Below are 20331 nucleotides of genomic sequence, written 5' to 3'. Positions count from 1 at the left end.
GTGCCTGTAATGCCAGCTACAAGGGAGGCTGAGGCAGGAGAATCGCTTGAACTAGGGAGGTGGAGGTTGCAATGAGCTGAGATCACACCACTGTACTCCAGCCTGGGCGACAGAGTAAGACTCTGTCTCAAAAAAAAAAAAAAAAAAAAAAAAAAGTATACAGCCTGAAAGCATCAAAGCAATAACTTTCCTCACATTCACATTTATTCAAGTTTATTTGTAGGAAGACAATATTTCCTCTTCCCCTGAGGAAGGCCCACCATCAGTACAGTAGTGCCCAGGTCACTGCAATTCTCTCCTGATGAAAACCTTAACATCCTGACTCAATCATTCAAAAAGCACTTAATAAGGACCCACTCTTAATGCCAGGCAGGCTGCTAAGTGAAGGGGATGCATCAGCCAGTAAGTCATCATCTCTGCTTTCCGAAAGTTCATCTAATGGACTGGTTCCAGAGAAAACCCCAAGATAGATATAAGCCAACTGCCTTTATTTAACGAAAGGTTTACTAAGTGCCAGACCAAGAGACAGAAAAAGATGAAGAGGAAATTTTAAAAGGTGAGAGGCTTTTTCAATTTACTAAACAAATTTACTAAACAATTTGCTCCTTTGGATTATTAAAGTCATGTGTTTCTCTCCAAGAATGTAATAATCAGAAATTGACTGTAAAGGTTTTTTTATGATAATATCTAACCAAATATTTTGGTCAAAGACACTGTTACCTTTATCTTACTAATCTGGGAAAACTAGCAGATACTGATCTACATCGATACATTTAAAAATATCTAATATCTGTATTATAGGAGTGTGGTTGATCTTACCAAAACTGGGATGAGTTGCTTCCTGTGCAGACAGATGCTTCCAACAGAATGTACTCTAAGCCTCTACAGTCAAACATGTAAATCCCGTTAAACTTCTTTGCCCCATACTGAGTGGGTACAAGTAGTATAGGCAACGCTTCACAATGACCACAATTACATAGGCCAAGTTTTCAGTGAAGGTTTCTGTTTTTCCTTCTCTTTTCCACAAAAACTACAAAAGGTATCAATTAGTACACAAGCCTTTGGGTAAACATCTCACTGTGTTCTGAGTCTTCTTGAAATTAATCCAAGAAACCAACCCTTCTAAGAGTGAGTCCTATCCCATTATTATTTTTAACACTATTATTGGTAGTGGTAGTGGTGATAACAAGTGCTAACTTTGCAGTTCATAAAATACTTTCAAATATATTATCTCATTCACTGAAAAAAATGAAGAAGGGATAAAAGGAAATATCACAGGCAATTATCTCAAACATCAAAAACCAAACCCAGCCGGGCACGGTGGCTCATGCCTGTAATCCCAGCACTTTAGGAGGCTGAGGTGGGCGGATCACGAGGTCAAGAGATCAAGACCATCCTGGACAACATGTGGAAACCCCATCTCTGCTAAAAATACAAAAAGTAGGTGGGCGTGGTGGCATGCGCCTGTGGTCCCAGCTAATCGGGAGGCTGAGGCAGGAGAATTGCTTGAACCTGGGAAGTGGAGGTTGCAGTGAGCTGAGATCACGCCACTGCACTCCAGCCCGGCGACAGAGCGAGACTTCATCTCAAAAAAAGTTTTTTTTTTTTTTTTTTTTTTTTTAAGAGCAAGAGTCTTGCTCTATTAACCAGGCTGGAGCACAGTGGCACGATCATAGCTCACTGTAACCTCAAACTACTGGGCTCAGGCAATCCTCTTGCCTTAGCCTCCTGAGTAGCTAGGACTACAGGTGAATGCCACCATGCCTGGCTAATCAAACCCAATTTAACTGGAACTGCAGAGCAAGCATTTTCAATTCAAGAAGTTATTTCTATCAAAAAAGCATTGGACTGACTCTAGCAATGCAAAAATCACAGAAAAAATTTCCCCATAAATTATCCCCTTAAATGCTAGGTCTAACTGATTCAATGTATAAATGTTAAGATTACAGTCTCAGCAAGAATTTGACCCTATAAATCTTTGTTTACCTCAATCTCTTTCCCAAATGCTTTACCCACACTTAAACACTTAATAAATATTCTTCTACAGAAGGAATACTAATAATGAAGAAGCTGCTCTAGAAAAACTGACAATATTTAGCATTCAAGGACCTTTTGAAGATTTAACGTTTATTGTGCACCTAATTAAAGTACCATGCATTACTTGTGGGTTAGATACATCCACATAAATTATCTCGCTAACCTCATGAACCATGCCCAGATACTCCTGGATCCCCAGTACTAAAGTGATTAGCTTTCCAATACCAGACAGTTCTAATACTGGCAACCTTGGCCAGGCGCGGTGGCTCATACCTGTAATCCCAGCACTTTGGGAGGCTGAAGCAGGTGGATCAATTGAGGTCAGGAGTTAGAGACCAGCCTGGCCAAAGTGGTGAAACCCTGTCTCTACTAAAAATACAAAAATTAGCTGGGCATGGTGGTATGTGCCTGTAATCCCAACTACTTGGGAGGCTGAGGCAGGAGAATCACTTAAACCTGGGAGGCAGGGGTTGCAGTGAGCCAAGATCGTGCCACTGCACTCCAGCCTGGGTGACAAAGCAAACCTCCACCTCAAAAAAAAAAAAAAAGAAAAGAAAAAGAAAAAAAGAAAGAAAGAAAGAAAAAACAGTGGCAACCTTGATTCCACCTAATTAATCCTTAGAACTCAACTGGAACTCAACTCCTACTGGAGCTCAGCTACTCGCTCTAAGTCTTAAGCATTTTTTTTAAGCTTTCTACTAGGTAATGCTCAAAATAAATCCTTGCACCTGTTCTGAAGATGCTAACTCCAGAGTAAAGACCATTCATCCCAGGTATGGCACATGATAATAGTGGCCATAATCTAAAACAAGTTCTCTCTTAGATAACACAAGTTAAAGAATAAACATAGAACGCTAACAAAACTGAATTTCAGCTGTGCAAAAGACATTGGATCTTGGTATTGTTCCCAACCTCAAAACTCTTTTCTAGTCCTCTGAATGCAGAAAGCTTTTTCTATTTGAATGAATTGAGCAGGCAAGTTTGACTCAAGAGTCCCTACCTGCATACTCATCAGAGAGAACTGAGGGAAAACAAAAAAAATTCCAACTCGCATGACCACATTACAATGTTAACAACACATTACTCACCATTGTGCTACAAGAAAGAACCTGCAAGTAGGCACGAACTTTCAGGAAGCCAAAAAAAACAAGCAAACAACATTCTTCTAGTTCTCAAAGCACAAACATATTCAAATGCCAAAGCAGGTCACACTGTCCAGTTTATACCCAGGTACAAGTGAGTGGAGAGAGAGAAGGGAGAGGCAAGAGGAAGAGAGGAGAAGCATTATTGTGCAGGTATGCTTTTCAGCACCAAGACACATTCCTTTCTCAGATTCATCAAGAACATTTTTAACAAAAACACACACACAAAAAACCGGGGTTCCACCTATTTTTATGCCTTTATATATTCACAGAGAACATCCAACATATGTAAACAGTGGCATGACGTAACAATGGTTGCAGACATTCCTTTTGGAATTCGTTAGAGCTGTATCTAAATTCTACCTGTTACTTTCTTGACTTGTGACCTTGGGTAAATTATTTAACGTCTCTATTGCTTAGCAGATACTTCATCTGACATTCACTACAGTATCCTCAGGACCTTAAACAGTGCCTAAATCACACTAATACATACTTTGAATGAATTAATCTGTAAGGTGGCATAAGAGTATTTATTTTATGGAATTGTTATGAGTATAAATGAGGTGTTATATAAAGTGTTTAGTATAACTCAGGCTAGGATCTCACTACTACATAGTAAAGTTTTCTTCCCTTTATTCTCCAGCCAGGTCAAACGTTATGACAGACGAGCTGTGGCAAAGAATAAGATGGGATAAGCATGGAAGAAGCCAAGCATTAGATGTTTACTACTATCACCATGGGCCATACCTAGGATAAGTGGTGCTTACTCTGGAGTTAGCAGCTTAAGAACAGGCACAAGGATTTTTTGTGAGCATTACCTAGTAGAAAACATTTTAAAATGCTTAAGACTGTGAGAGCAAGGAGCTGAGTTCCAGGAAGCAGCTGAGTTCCTAGTCAAAAAATCCGAGAATATTTAGTCTTGGCAGACGAAATTAAGTAACAGTGTCAGTTCCTTATGGTAGGTGCATAACAAGTGTTAGCTGATTCAGAAAATTGTATTTTCAATCCTCAAGTATCTGTTATCACATAAACAAAAGTCTGGCAAAAGAAGAAAACAAGAAAAGGGGTAGGAATGAGTCACATCTTAAATATGCCTGACTATGTATTTTAAAAGCAAATACAAAAGATCTAAGGTTATTCAACCCCGTAAAAAAATCTCCTATTAGCAAAAATACTCAATTGATTTATAGTATTTACTCTCCCTTTCAGGTAATAGGATCTATGTCAGTAAATTGTTTTTAACTGCTGACAGGGTAAATAAGCCTGAAAGATTTTAGTCTAAAGCTCTCTTCCTTTTACTAAAAAAAAGACTAATGGGCCTTTGAGGCTACTTCACCCACAGCTTTCAACTCAAGCAAGCCTACCTTCTTGCAGGGACAGTGGGCAGGGGGACACTAATTGTATCTTCAAATTGGGAGTCAGAGAGAATATGCAGTTAAATCCAAAATCTGAAGAAATATTTCCCCTTGAATATGAAGAATTGAATCTCAGAAGATAGCTCTAAGAAACCCAGGCCACTGTTGCATTAAGAGCCTGATAGACATAAGTACACACATTTTGTGTCTAAATATAAGGAAAACCCACAAGGAACTGAAACAGTTTGTGGTTAAACCTCACCATAATGTGGTCTTCAACTTCCCATTTCGTTTTCCAGGCATCGTTCTGTGTTTTTAACCACTTGATCCATCTCCTCTCAAGCAATGTGATCTACTAGAAAGAGCACTAAACAACCATCAAAAGAACAAACTATACACACCAAGTCCTACTACTTACTAGGCATGCAAACATAAACCAGTAACTTAAACCCTGAATTCAGTATCCACTGAGAATGCTGAGCCAGACTCAGTACCTTTCAAAGCTGTCTACCAAGGTACCCCACTTTGGAGAGGCATCAGAAACCCACCAAACCCAGTTCTCCCTATTGCTATTACCCAGACTGAAAATGTGTGATCATTCTTATATAACCTTTTTCACAATAATCAATTACCAAATTCCATTTATCTCTCTTCAAATTACTCAAATCTCTCCCTCTTTCTGTATTACCATTACCCTTGTAGACAGTCTTTTTCCTGGACTATTATAACAGTCCTCTAACTGGTATCCTCTATTTTATACCACAAGGCTAAATCAGTTGTCCTAAAATACTAATTCATACAATTCCCTACTCAGATATTTTTCACTATAAGTATAAAAACCAAATTCCTTTGGCTGAGGTTTAAGTCTCGCTCCAATTTATCTAACTCTAACTTTATTGATCTTATTGCCCTCCTAGGTAAAAACACTGTGCTATAAACTGCTTTTCCTGCCCCCAAAACAAGGTGAGCTCGGCTCACTGGTCCTCCACCTTGAATGTTTCCCCACTATATTTCTCTCTCCTCTAAGGTCTAGATTACCATAAAGGTAAAATTTTTCCCTATCTATTCCCTTTAAACTTCTATAAAGTTATGTAACTGTACTCCTCACTTGGTACTTAGTACCTAGGACTTTGTATTACTATTCATCTATTTATGCAAATGTTCAGTGTTCACAGATAATTAGTGAGTTCTTAATGACTTTGACTGTTTCTATAATATACCGGAGGCCTCACTTTTCAGAGAACAGACATCCAATACACTGTTGATAGTAACTACTACCTTAGACAAGTCATTTAAATTTTCTGGGTCTCGTTTTCCTCACCTAGAAAATGACAATATGTAAATCTTTTCAGTTCTAAAATGCTATATGATATTATATATACTTCTACATAGCCTATATTTGTTTCTCACATTTTTTTCTTTATATGCATTTATCTACATGTAACCATGTCCTATGTAACCCAGAATATAAATTCCCAAGGGGCCAGTTCTGCTCCTGCTTATTTATTTACTGGGTGACACTTCCTTGGCATCTCCTTAGTGCATCGTGCCCAGATTCCAGTGCACAGCAAGTGTTCGGTGGAAAGGAATTTGTAGTTTCAATCAGGCAGCAAACATCAAGGGAAATTCGCACAGATGATTTAAATCTCAGTTTTCATAATGAACTAGTATATTATACAAAATTACAAAGACGTGAGAAAGAAGGAACTTAAAGTTGTTAAAATGACCAGACACCTGGTGCCAAATAGCCAGGAATTTATTTCAGGCAAGCAAAGAAGCTAGGACACAGAAACTCTTAAGTCTAACTCTCAAATTATATTTTCAGAGTTCTAAGAAGGGGTATGGAAAGTCTCTATCCATGGTCAGTAAACAACAGGGACCAAGTATTGTTCATGTCAGAGAATCCTGTCCCTTAGAACTGATAGACATTTTCAGGAAATGGATGGTTTCATACCTAGCCAGGTGAGCTACCAGTTCAAGGGAGGCAAAACCAGATGCTCACAATGGAGCACATAAGAGAAGGTAAGTTTCTAAAATATATTTTTGTTGGAGCTAGGCATGGTGGCACACACCTACAGTCCCAGTTACTCAGGAGGCTGAGGTGGGAGGATGGCTTGAGCCCAGGAGGTCAAAACCAGCCTGGGCAACATAGTGAGACCCTGTCTCTAATAAATAAATAAACTACATTTTTGTTAGTTAGTGTCATTGTATTTTCCCATTGTCATGCCTTAATTCTTCACATGTGACTACCTTTATATAAATATCAATATTTATTAACACTAAAGCCTCAGAGGAATTCGCTCCTTTTCTTTTGATGTTAGCTATTAATGATTCAAAAGTCACTAGTAGACCAACTCATTTAAAATGACCCTGACTTTTCAAAGAACTATTTTAGAACACAGCACTGGTACTTTCAAAGCTGCATTCTATCTATAATATTCTCTAAGTAGGTATCTGTAGAGTGTAGCCTGGATGCAACTTTGATATAGTTAAGATAAAAGGCTTATAAAGAATTCTAAGCCAGATTTTGAAGAATGAGAGGAAACAGAAGCCCTTTAAATGTTTATACCTATCCCCTTCTTTCTGCTCCTGTTCCTCAATCCTATTTTATAACATCTGCTAACTCCTACCTACTCTGCTTCTTTGCTCTTTCCCCTGTCTTATGCATTCTCCTCCCGCGCCCACCCCCAACCCTAAGAACAGCTCTGGGAGCCACAAGGTCAACAATCTGGTGCTAGGAACTAGGGCTCTTGCCCTCTTTCCTTTTACCCCAAATAACATCAAAGAGACATGGGCAATCATCTTTTTCTGTGGTTTTCGCCCCCAACCAGATCTCCTTACCAAGACTAGAGAGGAGACATGGGGGTAGCAGGTAAGGGGGGGAATAAGTCATTTACTCATAGGAACTATAACCTCATTAAAGACAACTCAATAACATGGAGATATTTACAGGAAAAATGTTCATCTCAGGCTTATTTCCTAGAGCCTGTTGTGGCCTACAACTCTCATACATTCCCCCTCCACCTTCTCAAATATACTAAATGTGTGCTCAGAAATAAAAAGCATTTATTAAAAATTTGAGCTAAAGATAACTGCAAAAGAAAATCCCCTGCAAATTAAAGTTCAGAAATGCATTTTAGACGTATAAATGGGCCGAGCACAGTGGCTCACACCTGTAATCCCAACACTTTGGGAGGCAGCAGGAAGACTGCTTGAACTCAGGAATTCGAGATCAGCCTGGGCAACACAGCAAAACCCCTCTCTACAAAAAATGTAAACAATTAGCTAGGTATGGTGTCACACACCTGTGGATCCCAGCTTCTTGGGAGGCTGAGGTGAGAGAATCACCTGAGCCAAGGAGCTCAAGGCTGCAGTGAGCTGCAATCGTGCCACTCTATTCCAAACTGGGTGACATAGCAAGACCTTAGCTCAAAAAAAAAAAAAAATGGATTTGGGATTATCTACTTCAAAAAGGTCCATTATATTGCCTTTCTGAATGCCAAAAGGAAATCACAACGTGTTGGTTTAACCAATCAAAATTGTCAAGAGTTGACTGCTTTTAACCTACAAAATGGCAATTTCATATAGTTTAACTTAATATTAATTTCCTACTTGGGGGTGGGAGGAGCTTCCATAAGGCCAAAACAATGTTATATTGGGACTATATGTTACAGAATTAAAAGCTTCAAAATATGCTGATACACAACCTGGCCTCATCATTAAAAAAAGGACTGCGGTGAAAAGTACATGTACATAGATATGTGTGAATGGGTGTATCCAATAATTGGATACACATGTTGGTCCTCAGCAGTCTTTATTAAGTGAATAGACAGGCTGCCTTTTCTTAAGGCCTATCTCCATCTCCTGTGAAGGTGTCAAGACCTTGATGACAAAAGCAGAATCTGATAGCTAGTGAAATGAGTCTGGCCACATGAATACACTGCCTCAAAAGCCAACAGGATCAATTCCCAGGAGTTTCCCAATTGGGATGCTATCACCTATTAATTTCCATTTCATTTTCCAAGAAATGTTTGTTCTCACCCCTGCAGGAAGTTAGTCTTGACTACTTTTACTGTTTATGGGCATTTTTATGTAATTTTCAGTGCCAAGTGTTTGTTTATAAGCTTTATTTTTCATGGGGTCCACCCCAATAGTCAAATTAATAGTTCACCAACATAAAAGATGGCCTTTTGTTGTTGTTCATAATCTATTTAGTCACAAACAGTGTCTAAATGCCTACTATGTGTAAGTTTCTACAGCATGCCTCATAAGGGATACAAAGAAAAAGAGACTACTTATCTGCTCTCAAAGAGCTTACAGTATAGTAGAAGAGGCATGCCAAGGGCACAAATAAACCAAAATACAAAAATACACAGCTACCACATGACAAGTACCAACAAAATGATAGGAAGATTCAGTTGTAGGAAAGATTATATCCTGCTGGAGAAAAAAGAAAATCAGGAACGTTTTTGTGGAAGAGATAGTTTACACTGGGACTTTATGAATGGGTAAGTTTTTTTTAATTAAAAAAAAAAAAAAAACAGGGCAAGTGGGAACTGGGCACAGTGGCTCACACCTGTAATCCTAACACTTTGGGAGACCGAGGCGGCCAGATCACTTGAGGTCAGGAGTTTGAGACCAGCCTGGCCAACATTAGGAAACCCTGTCTCTACGAAAAAATACAAAAATTAGCCAGGTGTGGTAGCGCGCATCTGTAGTCTCAGCTTCTTGGGAGGCTGAGGCAGGACAATCACTTGAACCTGGGAGGTGGATGTTGCAGTGGGCAAAGATGGCGCTACCACACTCCAGCCTGGGTGACGGAGCAAGACCCTGTCTTAAAAAAAAGAAAACAAAAAACAAACAAACAAAAAAACAGGACAAGTGGGGAGGGCAATGGAGAAAACAGGTTTAAAACTTAGGTGACTGAATGAACTAGATCCACCTGTAGACATATCTGAAAAGCAATCTTGAGAAAAAAAAGTTGCAAAAGGATACATACATGATTCTATTTATGTAAGATTTCAAAACAAAACTATATGTTGCCTATGAATACATATGTGGGGTCGGGCGTGGTGGCTCATGCCTGCAATCCCAGCACTTTGGGAGGCCAAGGTGGGCAGATGACTTGAGGTCAGGAGTTCAAGACCAGCCTGGTCAATAGGGTGACACTCCGTCTCTACTAAAAATACAAAAATTACCTGGGCATTGTGGCATGCACCTGTAATCCCAGCTGCTTGGGAGGCTGAGGCAAGAGAATCACTTGAACCCGGGAGGCAGAGGTTGCAGTGAGCAGAGATTGCGCCACTGCACTCCAGCCTGGGTGACAGAGCAAGATTCCACCTCAAAAATAAATAAATAAATAAAGATGTGGGGGGGAAAGTATAAAACATGAAGGAATGAACACATCAATTCAGGCCAGTAGTCATTTCCTGAGAAAGAGGAAGGAAGAAAGGATGCAGGGTGGAACTTCAGCTATATCTATAACATTTAATATTTTAAAGAGAGTAAGACATCTAAAACAACTATGACAAAATGTTAATGTCCATCAAATTTGGGTTGCAGACTCAAAATTGTTTGAGTTTTTCCCCTGAACTTTTCTAAATGTTTGAAATATCTCATTATGCAAAATTGTAAAATTAATAAAGGGCCAGGTGATTGGAAGAATAGAGGAGTCAACACAAAAACAGTAAGGAGCAGAATGGCTTCCCGAAACCATAAGGAGATATCTGACTTGTTCAGTTTTAGAGTGAAGAGGAGCCTTCACATCCCTCAAACAGCATGCACAAGCGGAGCTTAGAACAGGGTAGAGTGGGGACTGACAACAATGGATAAGAAGGTTTATTGCCATCTCAAATCAGATAGCGGAGGGGAGTGAAAAACCACCTTCCCACATAATTTAAATGCCAGTGTAACCAAGTTATCTCCCCTAAAACAGTCAAGGAAACTTCCAGTTACACAGGAATTCAGATAAGTACTCTCTGTGAGTAGCTATTCTGTGCCTCCTCTCTATCCACCCCTTCCCTCTCCCAAATACAAACAAAAACAAAATGTACCCTTGCCCACTTGAGAAAGAATTAAGACTTGGCAGCTCTGCTAAAGTGGACAGCTTCCAAACCAAGGCCCTTCCCTGGGGAAGATGCTGACAGAGCCCAGAGAAAATAATTTAAAAATTACAACTCAGACAAGTTTTGAGGAAGGCCTATCAATGGAAGGTATCCATCCTTCCACACGTCCTTAAGTGCCAACTTCTCCCAGGAGTACCTAAGGACTTAGATGATGCCCTCTACCCTGTTCTGTTCTCCTCCAGCAAAAGTGACTAAAACACAAAATCCAAACTCTTGCTTAGCACTTTAAAACCACACTTGAAAACCAAACAATTTCCCTCCATAAAAATCCAATGAAAATAAAAATACAGGGAAGATGCAGAATCTGGGTATTTAATATTTTAAAGAAAGAAATATAAAACAAATAAGACAAAATGTTAATGTCCATCAAATTTGGGTTGTAGGCTCAAAATTGTGTCTGTTTGGGTTTCTTCCCTGAACTTTTCTCAACTTTGTTTAGATAAATATTCTTTTTTTTAAGATAAATATACTTTTAATCAGTGCCCATTTATCATAGCTTATTTAACAAGTTTCAGTGGCACAAATTAAAACTAAGTTTAAAAGAAAACAACTTAAAGGGAGCTTAGTGGCAGAGATAAAGACACTCAACAGAACAAATACCTTGACGTTCTCCTACATCTGAATCACTACAGCAAAAAAATCCTAACACCTTATTCAGCCCAGTCCAGGGCACTGAACTGCCCCTCTTCCCAATGGTACTCTCAGGGCACATCTTTCTCAGTCAGACCTAAGAAAATACCTCTATTCAGTCTGGACTGGTTAAAAAAACACAGTAGAATGGAATGACATTGAGTCCTTCTATCTTCTAGTACAATGAAATGTGGCGGAATGACACAAACACTGAAATGGGACTTGGGAGAGAACAGAGAGGTGAACTCACCTTTATTAATCACCTAGTACATATTGAAGACTGAATTCTAGACCAAGCTATCACAGACCCACTTCTGTGATCCTGCGTAAACCTCAGGTATTCTATTTGAAAGTGAATGAGGAAAACTAAGAAAGCATAGCAGTCCCTCCAGTTGTCTGATTCCAGGATTCTGTAAATATGATCACTCTCAATAAATGTGTTCAGCATAATGAAGTTACTGAAAGGACTTTTGCTTTCTCCATCTCCAATCCACCCTACACACCACTGACATGATCTTTCTAGGATGTGAAACTTATTAAATGGTTCATCATATACTGCAGTGTAAGATAAAGCTCTGTATGATCCAGCACTGCCTACCTCTTCAGCCTGCCCTCCATCCCATCCTCCAGTCATAATGATTAAGTAAAAGTTACCTGAAAAAGTCTGGCTTTCATTCCTTTAAGCTTTTGTTCATGGTATTTTCTGAGACTGGAATGTAATTCTTGTCATCTGTAGAGTATATCCTTAATTAATCTTTCAAGGCTCAACTCAAATGCTAACTCCTCGGTGAGGCTCTTTCCAACCTCTGTGTGCCCAAGAGAGAACTGACCCTTGGGCTCCCACTCTCCCTGCTACATACCTCTATCACAGCATCTATCACACTTCATTCCATCTATATATTTACATATCTGTCTCCTCCCACTAGACCCATACGCTCCTCGTGGGTTCCTTGTCTGCCTTACCTCCATCTCAGTGCCTAGGACAGTGTTTACAAGATAGGAGACGTGTTTAGGTTTAGACGTGTTTAAGTTTATCAGTACCATTTTCTTTGCCCTTCTGCTCTTTCCCTAAACTCTAGTCCTCAGAGAGCTTATTAATTATCTTGGCTACAGCTAACACATCTAGGCCATGAATTGCAAAACTGCATTCCCAAACCTACCCCCATCTCTACCCCAGCTCACACCCAGGATGGCCTTCATTTGGACATTTCATTGCCACTTTAAATCCAACACATCCCAAATTATACTCATCATATTTCCCTAAAATGAGGAAAGCTTCCTAACTTTTTTATTTCAGTCAATGTCTCAGACACCCAGCCATAATGTGTCACAGTCGTAGTTGACTCATTACCCTTCTTCATCTCCCACATCCAGTCCTCATTAATTTCCATTTTTCCTTCACAGTCTCTTTTTCACTCTTTCCTCTCCTTAGCCTACCCTCCACAACTCTAACTCGGGCCTCATCATTTCACACACCCCCAGTGTCAATCTCCATTCCCTCCAAGCCAGCCTGTGTATTAGTATCATCATACCGCTATTCTATTCAAAAATCTTCTATCATTTAAAATATAAAGTTGACTGGGCATGGTGGCTCATGCCTGTCATCTCAGCACTTTGGGAGGCTGAGGTGGGTGGATCACTTGAGGTCAGGAGTTTGAGACCAGCCTGGCCAACATGGTGAAATCCTGTCTCTACTAAAAATACAAAAATTAGCTGGGCACAGTGGTGCACGCCTGTAATTCCAGCTACTCGGGAAGCTGAGGCACGAGAATCGCTTGAACCCAGGAGGCGGAGACTGCAGTGAGCCAAGACTGAGTCACTGCACTCCAGTCTGAGCTGGACGACAGAGCAAGACCCTGTCTCAAAAAAATAATAATTTTATATATATATATGCCTGGCTTTTTAACACCCTCTATAAACATAGCTCCAAACCAACCTACCCACCTTCATTTCACTACTGCTCACTGCCACTCAAGTTAGTCTCCTCACTGCCCCAAGAACATCTCAGGTATAGTCCTGTTTCCAGGCTTTTGCTTGATCCCTTTCAGCTCCAATGTGAAATGTTTTGTTATCCTCTTCATCTTCATCCCTTGTACCTAATACACTTTTATTTATCTTTTGTTTATTTATTTTCGAGACAGAGTCTTGCTCTGTTGCCCAGGCTGGAGTGCAGTGGTGCCATCTCAGCTCACTGCAACCTCCACTTCCTGGATTCAAGTGATTCTCCTGCCTCAGCCTCCTGAGTAGCTAGGATTACAGGCATGAGCCACCATGTCTGGCCTATTTATTAAGATCTGAAATGTTATAATTCATTTGTGACATAACTACCTGAGTATTCTTCTCCCCAAATACCTATGGTATTAGGTCTGTACTATGCAACTAACAATATAGTTTTACATTTTAAAATTTTGTCTGGCATATTAAGAGGCTCAGCAAGTATTCATTCCTTCTTATTCTCCTTACTCCCAGCTGGACTGTAAACTCTTCAAGGACACAAAGTTGTCATTTTTCCTAATCCTCCGTAGCACCTAGCGAAGAATTAAACTCGTAGCGGGTCACTACAAATAACAGTTTAGTAGTTTTCTTATCTAAAGCTGTCTCTTAGAGGAAATAAAGGGATAAAGTATAATCCTAAAAAAAAAAAAAACAGTCAAAAATAATCCCTATCTAGTTGTATAAAATAAGATTCCTGACTTTTCCACCTGATTTCTAGCTCAGAAATACTACAATCTCCTGATTCAAGAAGTAAATAATAATCCTGTGCTAGTGACATCACAGTTTGCTAATGATTATAAAGAGGTGGGGGAGGGTGGCAGGGATAGAGGAAAGCAAGTCAACTGGAGGAAAAAAAAAGGATGAAAGAATGGCATGTGATTTTGTTTACTTCTTAAATGTGGACACTTCAGCCCATTCTTTTTTTTTTTTTTTTAATTGGACATATTTTTCAAACAACTTTCCTACAGGAGGAAAAGTCTGACAGATTTTCAACTGATATCTGGAAGAGCCTCTACAAAGCACAAGTCCTTTGAGAAAGCCGGTTTAATCTTCAACAACACAACATAATGCAGTGGCATTCGTCCAGATACTGTGAGTGAAGGCTCGTTCTGGCTGGAACACAAGCATCACCTGCCAGTCATTCTCAGACATAAGACAGACAGCCTAGGAGGCCACATTGAATCCATACAGATTTTGAAAAGAAATTGGTCTATCAACATATTCAGTGTAGTCTAGTCTTAATTATCCACAAATGGATTATTCATTTTATGGAGTTCTAAGGCCAAACCTTTAATACAAGATTGACTGTTCATCATCATCAGTGTACTCTCCTGGCCATCAGGTAATACAAGCTTAGAAATGCAAATTTATTTCAATATCAGTATGATCCCCCAAAAATGAAAATAAATCTGGTTTAAAAAATAATGTATTGGCCGGGCGCGGTGGCTCACGCCTGTAATCCCAGCACTTTGGGAGGCCGAAGCAGGTGGATCACGAGGTCAGGAGATCGAGACCATCCTGGCTAACATGGTGAAACCCCGTCTCTACTAAAAACGCAAAAAAATTAGCCTGGCGTGGCGGCAGGCGCCTGTAGTCCCAGCTACTTGGGAGGCTGAGGCAGGAGAATGGCGTGAACCCGGGAGGTGGAGCTTGCAGTGAGATGAGATCGCGCCACTGCACTCCAGCCTGGGCAACTGAGCGAGACTCTGACTCAAAAAAAAAAAATGTATTTTCAAGGGCACAAACTTGTCATTTTTCCTAGTCCTCCATAGCACCTAGCAAAGAATTAAACTCATAGTGGGTCACTACAAATAACAGTTTAGTAATTCTTCTTATCTAAAACTATTTCTTAGAGGAAATAAAGGGATAAGATATAATCCTAAAAAAACACAGTTGAAAATAACCAAGAAATGTCTTTATTAAGTTCTGCATTACCTACAACAGTGCTCCCTACATTAGCAGAGATAACTGAGAGTTAAATGCACTTGAAACATAATGCTGTCCTTACTATAAGCTCTTGAGGAGAATCCGGCTATAGTCTTGAGACTTCCCCCACAGGATGGTGCACTATGAGACAGGCACAAGCAGGCTCAGTATAGTAAGGTGTGTAAACACAACAACTTCTACAAGGAATCTTAGGCCTCCTGGCTGTATCCCTTCAGGCCAGGATGGTAAAGAAAATAAGAGTCACAATGTATGGATGCCTGCCTGACTCCTTGTCCCTCAGTCCCTGAACCAAAGAGCTCAATATTTCTCATTAAATCCGTCCTTTGTTCAAGGACCTACAATGATTCTATTGACCCTTCTATCAACACCCAACAGAGTCTGGCTTCTGAGTCCCCTCCACCCTCTTGCCTGCTCTACCCATGACTTGCCCAACCCACATTCTCTACAGTCACTCTCATATATTCCCCCCACTCACAACTTAGTCATTCATACCATCATTGCACACTGTACATTCTATACTTTCTGTTTGGAAGATCCTTTCTTTTCTTTTATTCCCAACCCAATAACTATTTCATTTACTTGAATGCTCACATTTTACAGATAAGGAAGAGAAGTTAACTTGTCCAAGGTCACATGGTAAAAACTAGACCCAAGGTCTGAATGAAGACCCATGTAACTCAATAGCCCATACCTCTTTATGACTCATCCATAGCCTCCCAAGTCCATTTCAAAATTTATTGACTCAGAAATCTCCCCTAATTTATTTCACTGATTCTTTCTTTGTTACTTCAAGTCTTCTCAGCCCTTACATACTTACCAGCACGTTAAATTTGCTTTTGTCTGTATGTTGTTTCCTAAATGTTAAAGCTTATAATAGTCTGCCTTCCCATTTATATACCACCTTTCCCATCCACCCTCAACCCCAAGAGCAAGGACACATGTCTTTACATCTTTTATACCTCCCTAAAGCCTGTCACTGGAGCATGGAGACTGCTTTATCCACAGCAGTGTTCAATCGTTACTCAGCAAGGATGGCTTATTTAAAAACAAACAAACAACTCCCTTCTATTATATTAAGAAGTCAACTGAATTCAGGCATTCATGAGAAAAACTGCCCTGTATCTGTCTTCCAGTTACACAAATTTTTAATTACCTGAATTTATCAGAGGCTACAAAAAAGATTCCACAGTCTGCTATTCCACAGCTCCTAAGTTTCCATAGGAAAGACACTGCTGAGGTCACATTTCAAAGCGCTGTTTAAGGATTTTCCCTTCGGTGGGATGAGTGTTTAGGGTAAGGAGAGGGCTACTCATACACACATACACACACACACACACACACATGCACTATAATGGCCAGTGTCTTTAGCATGCTTAAGATATTCAAGAGCTCCAAAACTTTGACAAGTGGCACTTAGTGCCCTCATAACAATCAGAATACTTATTTTGGTTACATACATTGAATCTCAAAATTGCAAATAAAGCCTTCTGAGAACTAGAAATAGTGGTGGACTACCAGGCAGCTCTCCACTCATTCCTAGGCTCCTTCAACCCCTTTGATCCCCATGCCCTGGAATAAAGTATGCAGTTCAACTTAGGGGAGTTGCCAGATGCAGATATAAATAGAATTTACCCAGATACCATCACTAATATTGGCACCAATCAACTCATACAGATCAAAACAATTATTGATCATCAACAGATTCTAGGAAAGGTGTATGTGGTTTTTAAAAATTAGATTTTCATCTCCAAATTAAATCTTTTTTTAAATAGGGGTCTCAAAAGAAAGATTAAACAAAGCTTTAGGAAATTTTCCAAGTTGCTGGCAACATAAGGCCACTAAAGGCCACCTAACGATTAGCATTCATTACCAGTTACCCTGCCTTATACAAGTCAGTAGATAGCAAGCTCTTGCTTTGGCAAAGTTTTACATTTTTTTTTCTGAGGGAGTCTTCGGTATTAAAGGCAAGGAATAAGTCAAATAAGGCAATGACAATAAAAAATTAGTTTGGAAACTATCTTCCTTCCATCTTTCCTTCTATCTTGAAAGTGTAATGTCCAAAGCAGATACCTATTCAATTCTAAATTATGCATGTTAACGTATAATTATTGGCAGAAAGGTGCTGATAATCAAAAATGAGGGTAAAATCGAAAAAATCTATCTTGGTTTTGGAATATATGTTTTCAGCATATTTACCTTCTTAATTATGCCTATTGTGAGCTAATACTTGCATTCATTTGTAATCTCTAAGTACATAGTAACTGGCCACTTTGTCAAGGAGGTGCTCTGAGGCAAGCTGGGTCAATAGCGGAAATTAGAACGGTCCGGTATTCAGCCTGCAGAGGAGCAACATCAAGTTCATTTATTTTACAGTTTTGTTCAGCCTTCAAAATACCAGTAGACTAGCACAGCAGGTTGGTTACTAAACGTTAAAAGAACTACTTGAAAAACAATGAAGACAAAGAGTATAATTAATTCATTGTTTGCGCATAATGTATTTGTAAGTTATACACGGCAAATACTTAACTACCTCCGATTCTCCCTAGCCACCCAGCTTCTGTCCCTGAAGTCTTCTCCCCATCAGGAATGCAATCTCATTTAGGAGGAAGAAAATTTTCCAAATGTTTTCAGAAGTTACATAGCACAGAAACTGTTTTTTAAATATTTAGGGGTTAGCAACTCTTTGGAGCCAGTCTTACCGCCACCTCTTTCTCTACTCTGTCCTTTTCCACCTTTGAAATAGATTCTGAAAGACAAAGGGATCCAGCCTCCTCAAAAATCTCCTAAATATACAGTACTAGAGGCCAAAGACTGAAAAATTAGCAGCCTGTGAACTTCTAAGTAAAGAGTTACGTAGTACGTATAAAAAGATAAGGAAAATAAAAGGCAACGTCCTGCTAATTCTTGGCTTTCCATTCATGAAAAGCTGCCTGAAAAGTTTGTGGGGAACTTCTTCCATAAAATTCCACCAGTCAGTTTCTACTTTCAAATTTTTACAGCTGTATTGTGCCCAGAGAAGCCACCTAGGTTAGACAGAAAGACTACCACGAGGAGGGAGAGAGAGACTCTGAGCGCTGGACCTTGTGAGCCGACAAGCTAAAAATACGCCGGCCCAGTAAACAAATCCCATTCCATCCCGACCGGAGCCACACCGTTAACCTAGTAATTATGAGAAGAGTGAGATCACGCAGCCCCCGGCTTACTTACTCATCATCAGCTTCTAAAGTTTCCATCGGCTCATAGCAACTTTTCTTTTTTCTAAAGTTCTTACTTAAGATTGCCCTAGAATCCGTCAACCTCCGTCTCTCTCTCACACATACACACACACCTTTTTCTCGCCTTTCCTCCATTACTGTATGCACCTTAGGGAGGCTATCAATAGGGAGAATTAGCTTGTTTGCTTTTCATTTTAGTTTCATATTGAGATTTTAAATGAACTTTATCCTACTGTGGGGGTAATAGACTGCATCTTAATCACCTTAAAACTCCACCATCCCTCCCGAAAGTCTAGCTGACAAGGGGGGACCGTCCAAACTGCCCAGCACAGCTCAGGAAGGGAGGCCGGGAGCTGGAGAGCGCGGGGTGGGAACGCAGGACGCAGGTGAAAGGAAGGAGGAAAGGTTGGGACGAAGCAAGGAGCAGTCAGGGCGAGAAAGGAGTGCCGAGGGGAGATGGCTTCGGGTGAAACAGAATCAGAAAGGAGAAAGGGGACAGTGGCGATCTGAGGAGCAGAGTTTGCGAGTCTGAGAAGCCGGGAGGGCGGGAGCAGACGGGGAACGGTGTCAGGGCTGGGGGCTCCGTTACCCTCGCGGCTCCCGGGGCAAGGCCCTAGGCCGGGGCGGAGCGCGGGGCCCGACCGCCTCTCCTCATTCCTCGGCAGTGACCCCGGGGTCCGGCCGGCCCCTCCCCCGACGGCGATGGAGGCGGAGGCGGTGGTGGAGACGGCGACCGCAGCTGTTGCTCCGCACAGGATCTGGAGCTGGAGCCAGAAGGCACTGATCGGGACTGGCCTCCCCCAGTGGCTTTTTGCCCGCTCCACACCCCGGTCGCCACTCCGACTCCGGCGGCTGGTTCAGGATCGGTGGCTTTCGGCTGTCCGGCCGGAAACAGGCGCCAGTTTCCGGCCGGAGCGGGTTGGTGGTGACACCCAGGCCGCCCCCAGGCCTCCTCCCGCTCCGCCCCGTCGCAGCCCCGCCTTTAGCGCCGCTCCCCAGGCTGCGGCCAGTTTGGCGCTTGCCCCGCGCGTGACCTCGTGTTTTCCTGACCCGCGTCCCTAAAGCTCCTGGTCTGGAGCATTCTTGAACCGGAGCTAGAGGAGTACAGAGTGGACTCTTAGGACTCTGGGGTAGAATCAGTTGGCTACAGCTGTTAGGAAGGAGCTGAAAGCAGTGGAGTAGTTGTAGAAAGGTGAGAGGGATGTAAATACTTCAGAATGAAAGGACTGAAATTCTGGTAAGTCTACACAATTATTCTGGATTGACCGGAGGAGAATTAGCTTCTTCCAGACCAGTCTCCACCCAAGTATGGATTTCTCTTGTTCCTTCACTCTTGAAGTGAACATACCCTTCTCTGTAAACACTTAGTATTTATTTACTTGCATAACAGTGATACCCTGTTGATAAATCTGCTTTAGACTGCTAACAGTAAAAAAAAGTTAAATAGTGCGTTTGTTATGTCTTTTAAAACGTGGCATAATTCAAACATGTATTGTATCCCTGTGATGTGTATCACTGTGCTCAGTGATACAGGGGGATACAAAATTTAACAAGATATAATCCCAGACATCAAAGGTTTTACAATTTAGTAAAATACATAAAACTATATTATATGTAGCAGAACTTGTATATGTCCTACATGAGTGACAATGAGCTATGGCTATGAGAACATAATAAACCATCCCTGCCACATAGTAGACCTTCCATATTTGTTGAATGAATGAATAAGTATTAGGCCTGTGTGGACTGTTTCAAGAAAGAAAGGCCATTTAATAAATACCTCTTTATGACAAACACAAAACGATGCCAGCCCGGGCTATACTCTAACCAAAGACATCTGAAATTTTAATTCAGATTCCTAACATTGTAGAACCTGGTCTGCATA

The 20331-nt window shown here is 40.7% G+C and overlaps 1 protein-coding gene across 1 annotated transcript in view; it reads right to left on the bottom strand.

Moving 5' to 3' along the window:
* OTUD7B (OTU deubiquitinase 7B) overlaps nucleotides 1–19325 on the bottom strand; it is a 95995-nt gene extending 76670 nt beyond the window's left edge. The window contains exon 1 of the mRNA XM_011973640.1: nucleotides 19036–19325. The gene's annotated coding sequence lies outside the window, so the exon portion shown is untranslated. The remainder of the gene's footprint in view (nucleotides 1–19035) is intronic.
* Nucleotides 19326–20331: the final 1006 nt, after the last annotated feature.

This window comes from Mandrillus leucophaeus, unplaced genomic scaffold, assembly GCF_000951045.1.
Source record: "Mandrillus leucophaeus isolate KB7577 unplaced genomic scaffold, Mleu.le_1.0 Scaffold139, whole genome shotgun sequence".
In the NCBI taxonomy this organism is placed as follows: Eukaryota; Metazoa; Chordata; class Mammalia; order Primates; family Cercopithecidae; genus Mandrillus; species Mandrillus leucophaeus.
The sequence above is the reverse complement of the archived record's forward strand: the minus strand, read 5'-3'. Positions and strand labels throughout refer to the sequence as shown.